The following is an 8,574-nucleotide window of genomic DNA, read 5'->3' on the forward strand; positions in this document are numbered from 1 at the left end:
TGGTGTTTGTTTTCAATCACTTCCCAACGAAGAGTTTCCCTTTCATTCTTCTAAGTACCGTTCTTCATATTCACACAGGGAAATTCTATAATTCTCACATCCTCAGTGTCGGGGCTGAGGTGATCTAATTTGAAAGGCTGTTACACAATTTATGTTGTAAGATTCAGAAAGAATACATTTTGAGTTTGGAAGCAGATGAAAGGTGCCATGTCAATTTTTAACAAACCTTATGTATTTGATCTGGCCTTGTTACACTGTCAACTTAAAGTCTAAAGGCAACTTGAGATATTGAAAGAAGTACAGAAAAACACAAAGCCACTTGTACAATGCCTCCCCAAGATTCCATAGCCATATGAAATACTATTTTATTGAAAAAAAGAGGCTTAAAAGGAAACCAAAACCCAAACACCCAGCATACATCTTTAATTTTTGCACATGTAATTGGAAATCCAGAGGAGGGTGGCCTGTTGAGATATTTGATAATCTTGCAGGGGTGGGAGGGAGGTTCTGGAGGGAGTGGATATAGGTATGCATAGAACTGATTCACGCTGTTGTACAGCAGAAACTAACACAACGTTGAAAAGCAACTATCCTCCAGTTTTTTAAAAAAAATAATCTTGCACAGCCTCAAAACACACACAGCAGACACCTTCATGCGTTGCTAGTCTTTCAGTATCTTGTGCAAAAGCAGTGAACCTGCATTAGTAAGAAATTACAAGACATTAAGACATGGAAGTCTGGAAGGTTTTAACGGCAAACGACGTTTGCTCTGTTGAAGTGTGTGGTCGCTTGAAAAAGCAGTGGAGTCTGGTGTCGCGGGGTACCGTGGGGCGCATTCTCGGGATCTTCCTCGAGGAAGGCGGAAAAGGCTGAGAGCGTGGTCGCCACCTTTGGAAGGAAGGCCTTACCTCCTGTTTCTAAATGAAAGTGACGGATCCTTGAGAAAAGTCTTAAAGCACGCATGTCAGCCTGTTCCGCCATCAGGCAACTTAGACAAGACAGAAGGTAAGCGGAGCCTCGTCCAAGTCGATCCAGCACTCGGGAGCGCTCCGGGCAGCGGCCGATGAGGGAAACTGAAGGACTCGCGCCAAGGGAGCCGGGCCAGAGCCCTCGCCGCTGCCGCGCTCGTGAATGGCTGAAAATTTGAGGCTCGTTTCCCAGACTCCCAGGAGACTTGCATCAGCTTAGGAGACTCTCTGTCTCCACCCGCCGCTAAATCCTGAATGGGGATGAGCGCCTTCGGCTCCCCGCCCCCGGCCCGCCCGGCGCCGGAGCGCCCTCCGGCCCGCGCGCAGCGGGCACCGTCCCCCGTCGGGCGCCCCTCCTCCCCGGGAGGGTATCCCGGGCCGCGCGGAGGGGCGGCGGCGGCCACGGGATCTCGGGCGCTCGGCTCGCCTGCGGCCCCGCGTGTCCCCTCGCGCCGCCGCGGAGCGACCCCCACCTGTTTCCCCAGATGAATTTCCAAGAAAAGGACACGCGTCTGTGGCCCCGAGGGTGAGCAGGCCCCACCTGGACACACACCCTCCTCTAGATTTCATGGCCGGGAGGACCGCGTTGGGTGAAGCCCTGAGGGCCGGGCGCGCTAGCCGACAGCCAGTACCGCCCAGGAGCCGCTCCCTAGCCGGCCCGGCCGGACTTTGGGTCCAACAACCTCGAACTTGCCCTCGGGGGTGCTGGGGGAGGCCCTAGGACGCGGCGACTGGGTGCGCCCTTGATCTGCAAACTCAACCCGACGAGTCTAGAGGTGGGAGGGAGCGGAGAGCGGAGGTGTCCCTCCCCAGACTCACGCAGAAGCGGGCGACCGGAAGATTCGCGCTTTTCGGACCTGAGATTCAGAGGACACGCACGCGGCCCGAGCCAGTGAAACTGACACGCCAAGCAGGGTTCGAGGACTTGGGAAGCGGGGAGGGAAGGGACGGACGAGGGAAGACGTGGTTCTTGGCGAAGGAGGAGTCCTGGAGCTCAGAGTCACAGCCGACCCCAAGAAAAACCCAGGTGTGCTTGTAAGCCTGTATCTCGAGAAAACAGTCGACGCCGCCGAGAGAGGCGGGGGAGCGCTAAGCTTCGTCGGCTCTTGCTGAGCGGTGATGTTGAACTTGTTCTTAAGTTGATTACGTCTAATGCAAGTTGCTTGAGAGATTCACACACCTCACCACACCTAGGACCGGGTCATGCCCTGTTTTCTCAAAGACCGGGGCAGGTAGAGGTGGGATCTCAAGGTTTTTCTCAAGGCCGAAGATGAAGAATGGCTGGAGATTGGAAGGTCAACCCCCAAACTCTATCTCAGATAGAGGCACCCATTTCCCTAGGTCAGTGAGTGGGTCTCAAGTTTAAGTCTGCACTAGCATCTTTGGGAGGGTTGGTGTTGTACTCTTGGTTGGGTCCGACCCTCAGAGCTCTCAGAGGAGCTAAAGTGACCGCTGAGAATTTGCATTTCTAGTAAATTCCTAGGTGATGCTCTTTCCTGTCCTAGGACCACACTTTGACAGCCACTGTCTATGCCACTGGTTCCCAAATTTGGTTGCACAATGCAGTCACCCCGGATACTTTTAAAACTATTTATGGTTGAATCCTACACCCAGAATGGACTTCCCTGGTGGCTCAGCGGTAATGTATCCACCTGCCAATGCAGGGCACGTGGGTTAGGAAGATCTTCTCAGGGTTGGGAAGATCTGCTGGAGAAGGAAATGGTAATCCACTCCAGTATTCTCGCCTGGAGAATTCCATGGACAGAGGAACCTGGTGGGCTAGAGTCTATGGGGTCACAGAGAGTCGGACACGACTGAGTGACTAAACCACCACCACCACGTACCCTCAAAAGTTCGGATTCACCTGATCTGGGGGCCACGTGGGCATCAGGATTTAAACCTCTTTAGGTGACTCGAACATGCAGCAACGTTCTCACACCACTGTCTTTAATCATCCACTGCAGCAGACAGCTTTTGTCGGGGGAAGGGGAACAGACACCTTCTCCAATCCTGCTTTTGCTGACTTTGCCATTGGGGCCAGCTTCCCAGTCTTTGGAAAGGAAAACCCTTTGCCTTACAGGTGTTTGTGTTTTGCCAGTGACATAAGCAAGGTGTTGAATGTCCACTTTCATCAACCAAACATTCATTATGAGGGATGAAACAACTCTCCCTAAGACCTTAAAAATGCAAATGACAATTTAACATTGGTAATTCTGCCTGTACTGTGTGGAAGCCCCTTTAGCCACTGGGGTTCAGGGTGAAGGGAGCCAGAGTGTAGGGTTAGTGATTGCAGGCTTGTCAGTCTGGACTTATCGAGAATGAGAGTCCCCAATCCAGGCTGGATCTGCAGGCACTGCGTCCAAACAGGCGAAACGCTGACCTGCACGTTAATACTGGCTTCAGGGGAAAATCTCACTCGGCGCCCTTGGTTGGAAGAGTCAGGGTGAGGAGGAGTGGTGTTGGATGTCCAAGATCGCTCAGGCACAAACCTAAACTCTGGTCATATTATGCTGAGTTGATGATATTGAGGCTGAAGGGTCAGGGACAGCCTGTTCTCTTCGCCCTTTAGAGGGCAACAAGAGAAGCAGAGGCACCAGCTCCTCGGAGGAACCTGCCCTCCCCACCCTGTATGAAAGGGTTTCTCATCTCATTCTAGAGAGGGATGGAGAAAACAAACCAAGAGATGGGGTCCTCACAGGGATCGTAACTTCCCCAAACTTCTGCCTTTCCTGGCCATTTGGCAGGTACTTAACTTGGGCTTCCCTGGTGGTTCAGATGGTAAGCAATCCGCCTGCAATGTGAGAGACCTGGCTTTGATCCCTGGGTTGGGAAGATCCCTGGAGGAGGGCATGGAAACCCACTCCAGGATGCTTGCCTGGAGAATCCCATGGACAGAGGAGCCTGGGGGGTACAGTCCATGAGGTCCCAAAGAGTCGGACACAACTGAGCAACGTGAGTTATCAGTGACCAGTTAACCTTCCCCTCATCCAAGAACAAGTGCATGGGGGGGGGCATGGGGGTTAAGGGGAGCAGAACCCTCCCCCACAGTTATGAATTCCTGAAGACTGTCCTTTGGGCCTCATAGACCCCCTGGGGGAGAAAGAGACCGAAAGAGACCTTTAAGTTTCTGAGAAGGCATGCTTCCCTTTTCTGCCCATATATTTGTATGGAGGAGGAGGGGACTGGGGAGCGTCTTGGAAGACACCTCAAAAGCAGACAGTGGAGGAGGGGCGATGCAGATTCCAAAGTCAAGAGGGTGATCCGGCGCCCGGCCCGGTCAGGTCCCAGCGTGGACTCCTCTGTCACACCCCCGCCCCAGCGCGCGGACTACCCTCTGTTTCCCTGGCCTGGAGGGACAAGGCTTGTCCAAGCGGTTTTCCCTGGAAAAGAGTTTGGAGAGTTCCCCTGTCCTTTGCGCCCCCCCAAATGCGCCCCTCACCCGCTCCAACACACACACACACATTCCGCGCGCTTCCTCGCCAGGGTTTCCCTCCGGGGCAGATTGCTTTATGACAGGGTGTGATAAGTGGTGATTTTGTTCCTCTTTTGATGGCAGGATTGCTTTGTAAACAGAAGCGCAAACTCGTTCGGATAGTGGGTTCCGCACCAGTGCGCGGCGGCCGCCCGGCCCCAGCGGGCGGCGGAGGCTGCGGCTGCACCTGTCGCCCCGGGCCGGGAGGGACCCGGGCCGCGCGCGACCCTCCGGCCTCCAGGGCACCTCTAGGCTCTTGGCCTCTGGGCCTCCGGGCTTGCGGCCCTCCTCTGGCCTTCTGAACCCGCGGCTCCGAGAACGCCCCGCTGGACGTGCGCGCCTGGAGGTACAGCGGTGGGCGCACGTCGGCTCTCCCGGCGGCCCTTCCGCATTCTCCCCCCGAACCGATGGGAAGAGGGTTGGTTTTTTCTGTAGTTACTGGGAACCTTATTCCTTTGCCCTAGTCCAGTTGGAGGTCTGAACGGGCTTTCGTGAGCTGGAGGGAGGAATCGCTCAAGGTGAAGGCCTCAGATTCTGGAGCGGCAAGACGCCTGTCCATTCCCCTCTTCCCCCGCCCCCCCAAGCGGTCCAGCCCTCTCCTTCACTGGTCAGCCTGGAAGGGTCATCCTTTGAGGGACCCAGTGAAGACCCCAAACTGACAGGCTCTCTCAGGCCTAGACGCCAGGAAGGTGAGCTTCTGCAGGAGAAGCTGGGGGCGAGGAGCAGTGGGTGGGCATTCATTCTCTCCCAATAATCCAGACTCCTCTCAGGGGCAGGCGAAGCCGGGACCACTGCAGGTGTGAATGTGTGAGTTAACCCATTGCTCAGGTCTCAATTTCCAAATCCCTTAAGGAGCCTCCACGGGGACTCTGGGGAGAGGTTGGCACTTCGTGATGAGTGAAAAGGTGGGAATATTCCTGGAGGTTGTAGCGTGGAGTGAATGCCCTTCCAGGAGGACATTTGCCCTGAGGGAAAGGCTAGTCCTGGTGCAACTTTGGGGGTGATGGAACCGGGAGTGGCGCATTACCGGCTGGGAACAGATTCCACCCCGCTCTCGCGGAACACCAGGGCCCTCCTGGAACCTGAGCGCAGCATTACCTGACTGGGAGCTCGCTGCAGTCTGACCCCAAGTTCTCCGGCCCTCATGGAGCGGGCGCAGAAAGGTTCCAGACTGGGCTTCGAGTCCCAGGATCTGTTAGCTGCGGAACCTGCTTTGTGGGATCCTGCTGATCTCTCGCCCCTAACCCGGGAAAAGGAGACAGAGAGAGGGGGGAGGGAAGGAGGAGCCTAAGTTTTCTCGGATTTGCAAGAGGCCTGAGGCCCCGCCCCGGAGGTTGCTTGGGCGCTTCGACGGTTGCCAAGAGCAGTTAGTGGCCGTGGGCCTGCCTTGGCACTGGGCGCAGCTGGCACCTTGGGGAGGCTGATCAGAACCTGGGCGCTGGATGAAGCTGGGAGGTGTCCCGCTTCTCGCCGCCCCTCCCCAGGGCTCCTCCCTCCTGGAGGAGGCAGAATCAGGCTGGTTCCAGCCACCGAGGAGGTCGAGGTGGAGAAAGGCCCTGCGGGGCGAAGCCCGTACAGGAGCAAGGGCGAGGATGCACGCTCGGACAGACCAGGGCTGTCAGTGGCGAGGCGCAGGAGGAGCCGTTGGCCGCCACGTCCGGCGGCGGTGCGCCTGAGGAAGGAGCGATGGCGTAGACACTTTCTAGAAGAGAACCGGTCTCGGGCGCCGTGAGGGTGCGGGCCGGGGCAGGGCGGCCTCGAGCGGGCTCGGCAGCCTCTGGCGCACCGCATGCGCGCCTTACCAAGCGCTTTGCGTCCGCTCTCCTTGCGAGGTCTCAACACATTCCCCATTTTACAAGTAAGCAAACTGAGGTTCAGACAAGTCAGTAAACGTAAACCGACTAAGCTGAGTTCGGACCCCCAGGGGTCACACTCCAGAGGCAAATTCTAGCTCCTGGCCGCTCCCGGCTTCCTCTAGTCCCTTCCCCTTCCCTCCCTTTCCCCCACCCCGGTCCCAGCCCCAGGCCTCTGAGCAGATTCCAGGGGCCCCTCACGCCGAAGGCCTGGGCTGCTGCACTTCCAAACTGTGCTGTCCCCTTCCAGGCCACCCTGCACGGCGCCTTGGCTTCGCGCTTAAGCACGCTAGCAGCTTTGCTTCCCTTCCCAACTCCCCCCAAACTACCTAAGTTGGCAACTCTTCGCGCCCCATCTCGGCCCTGGCACCGGCCCGCCGGTCCTTCCTCGGCTGGGCCTGGCCCCGTCAGCCGGGGCCCAGGTCCCTCCAGCTCTCACACGCCTAAGAGGGGGAAGCCAGGCTCCCCGGGCTTGAACCTGGGCTCCCTTTAAATGGCGCACAGCACCTCCCGCCGGAGACTCTCCGAGCTACAGGCGCGACCTCCGCGTGCTTTCGACTTTCTGAAGAATTGGGTTTTCGCGGAACTATTTTGACCGCTGGAAAAAGCCGGTGGGGTTAAAGATAGACGCGAGTGGGTTAAAAACGCCCTAATTTAAGTTGCTTAAAATTCGCGGGAAATAAAAAAGCCAACAAAACCCGAACTTGTTGAGCCAGGTTCTAAGGCAGGTCCAAGAAAGTTTCCAATCCCATGGACGGAGGAACCTGGTAGGCTGCAGTCCATGGGGTCGCTACGAGTCAGACATGACTGAACGACTTCACTTTCACTTTTCACTTTCACACATTGGAGAAGGAAATGGCAACCCACTCCAGTGTTCTTGCCTGGAGAATCCCAGGGACGGGGGAGCCTGGTGGGCTGCCGTCTATGGGGTCACACTGAGACGGACACGACTGAAGTGACTTAAAAGTAGCAGCAGAGAGAATCGGCGCGGGCTCCAAGTCCCGCAGCCCAGGGACGATGAATATGCCCGGGTGACACGGGAAGGTCCGAGAGACACCACCACAGAACCCTTGGGGCGGCCAGGAGGGTGCAAGGCCTTTGGGACCGCCCCCCAGGAGAGAGGCTCTTAGGGGTTCTAGAAAGGAGAGGTTTTGTTGTGGGGACAAGTCCTTCCCTTTAGCGCTGAGCTGACCTTTCGCCCACATTTGCCTGACTCGTCAAAGAGGATTTGAAACCGGTTCTTTTATCCTCTCTCGGTCCCCGCGACGGCAGTCTGGGAAAGTAACTGGGCCCCCGTCCCAGGGGTCCCAGGCCCAAGCCCAGGACTGGCGGCGGCCAGACCGGGGCTGGTACGGTGGACTGGGGTCCGAGAAGCTCAGCCCCTTCCCCTCGCCTCCCTCCCGGCCAGGTGTGGTTCCCGAGCAGGTGAGCTCCGAGGGAGCCCCGAATCCTGCGGCTTCTTTCCAAAGCTCCCTTCTAATTAGAAGACAGCGGTGAAATCATTTGAGTGATTTTATCTGTCATGGGAAAGTAAACCCCAGCCCAAACCTCGGTGGCCCAGCCCAGAACCACCGACGCCCCCGTCGTCCCTCTAAAAAGTTTTAGTGGAAAAAAAAAAAAGAGCCTGGACGCCATCGAGGAGTGGGGGAGGGGCGGGGACCCGGGAAAGTGAGAGGCCAGGGTGGACTTAAAATAGAAGCGTTAGTGTCTGAGTGCGCAAATGCGTGTATGCGTGTGTGCATGTGTGTGTGCGCGCGCGTGTTTGACTGTCTGCAGTGGGAGGAGATTAAACCTGAAAGCCAGAAATGAAACAGAACCGTGAACGTCTTCACCTACTGAGAAACACTTTGATCTGAGATCCGACGCTGAAGCCGCCCTGGGGGTTCCGGACCCGCATCCGCCGGGTTGAACCTCCCGGGCCGGTGGGGAGGCCGGAACCGGGATCAGGCCGCACCGCGTGCCTCCAGGTGCGCGGCACCTCAGCGGCGGGCCCAGGCCCCGGGTCTTGCCCTTCCCCCACCCCACCCCCACCCAGGGGTGGAGAGTCTCCCAGCCCCCCCAAAGTTCCCAAGGGGAAGAGAGCCCGGGGGCGAGCGTGCGGATGCCCCCATTGCTTGAGTGGGAAAACACACCGAGTCACTCTCGCGTAGCTCCCAGCACGCTCCAGCAGGCAGTTTGCCTCGGTTCTCCGGCCAGGGACTGACCGGGAAAGCGGGTTGGGGCTGTTGGGAAAAGCTGGAGCTGATGGCGAGATTGCCGCGGCTATAAATCCATCACTTCC

At 57.2% G+C, this 8,574-nt stretch overlaps 1 long non-coding RNA gene across 1 annotated transcript; it reads right to left on the reverse strand.

Annotated features, from left to right (window-relative positions):
• Window positions 1-1,391: 1,391 nt before the first annotated feature.
• Window positions 1,392-8,542, reverse strand: LOC148774219 (uncharacterized). Its single transcript, XR_016036096.1, has 3 exons — window positions 8,426-8,542; window positions 5,539-5,680; window positions 1,392-4,348 (listed from the first exon to the last, which is right to left on the reverse strand). It is a non-coding gene; the product is annotated as an uncharacterized LOC148774219 (long non-coding RNA).
• Between the last annotated feature and the right edge of the window lie 32 nt (window positions 8,543-8,574).

Source organism: Moschus berezovskii, chromosome 23, assembly GCF_049115385.1.
Source record: "Moschus berezovskii isolate FMDL1 chromosome 23, NW_MosBer_1.0, whole genome shotgun sequence".
NCBI classification, from domain to species: domain Eukaryota; kingdom Metazoa; phylum Chordata; class Mammalia; order Artiodactyla; family Moschidae; genus Moschus; species Moschus berezovskii.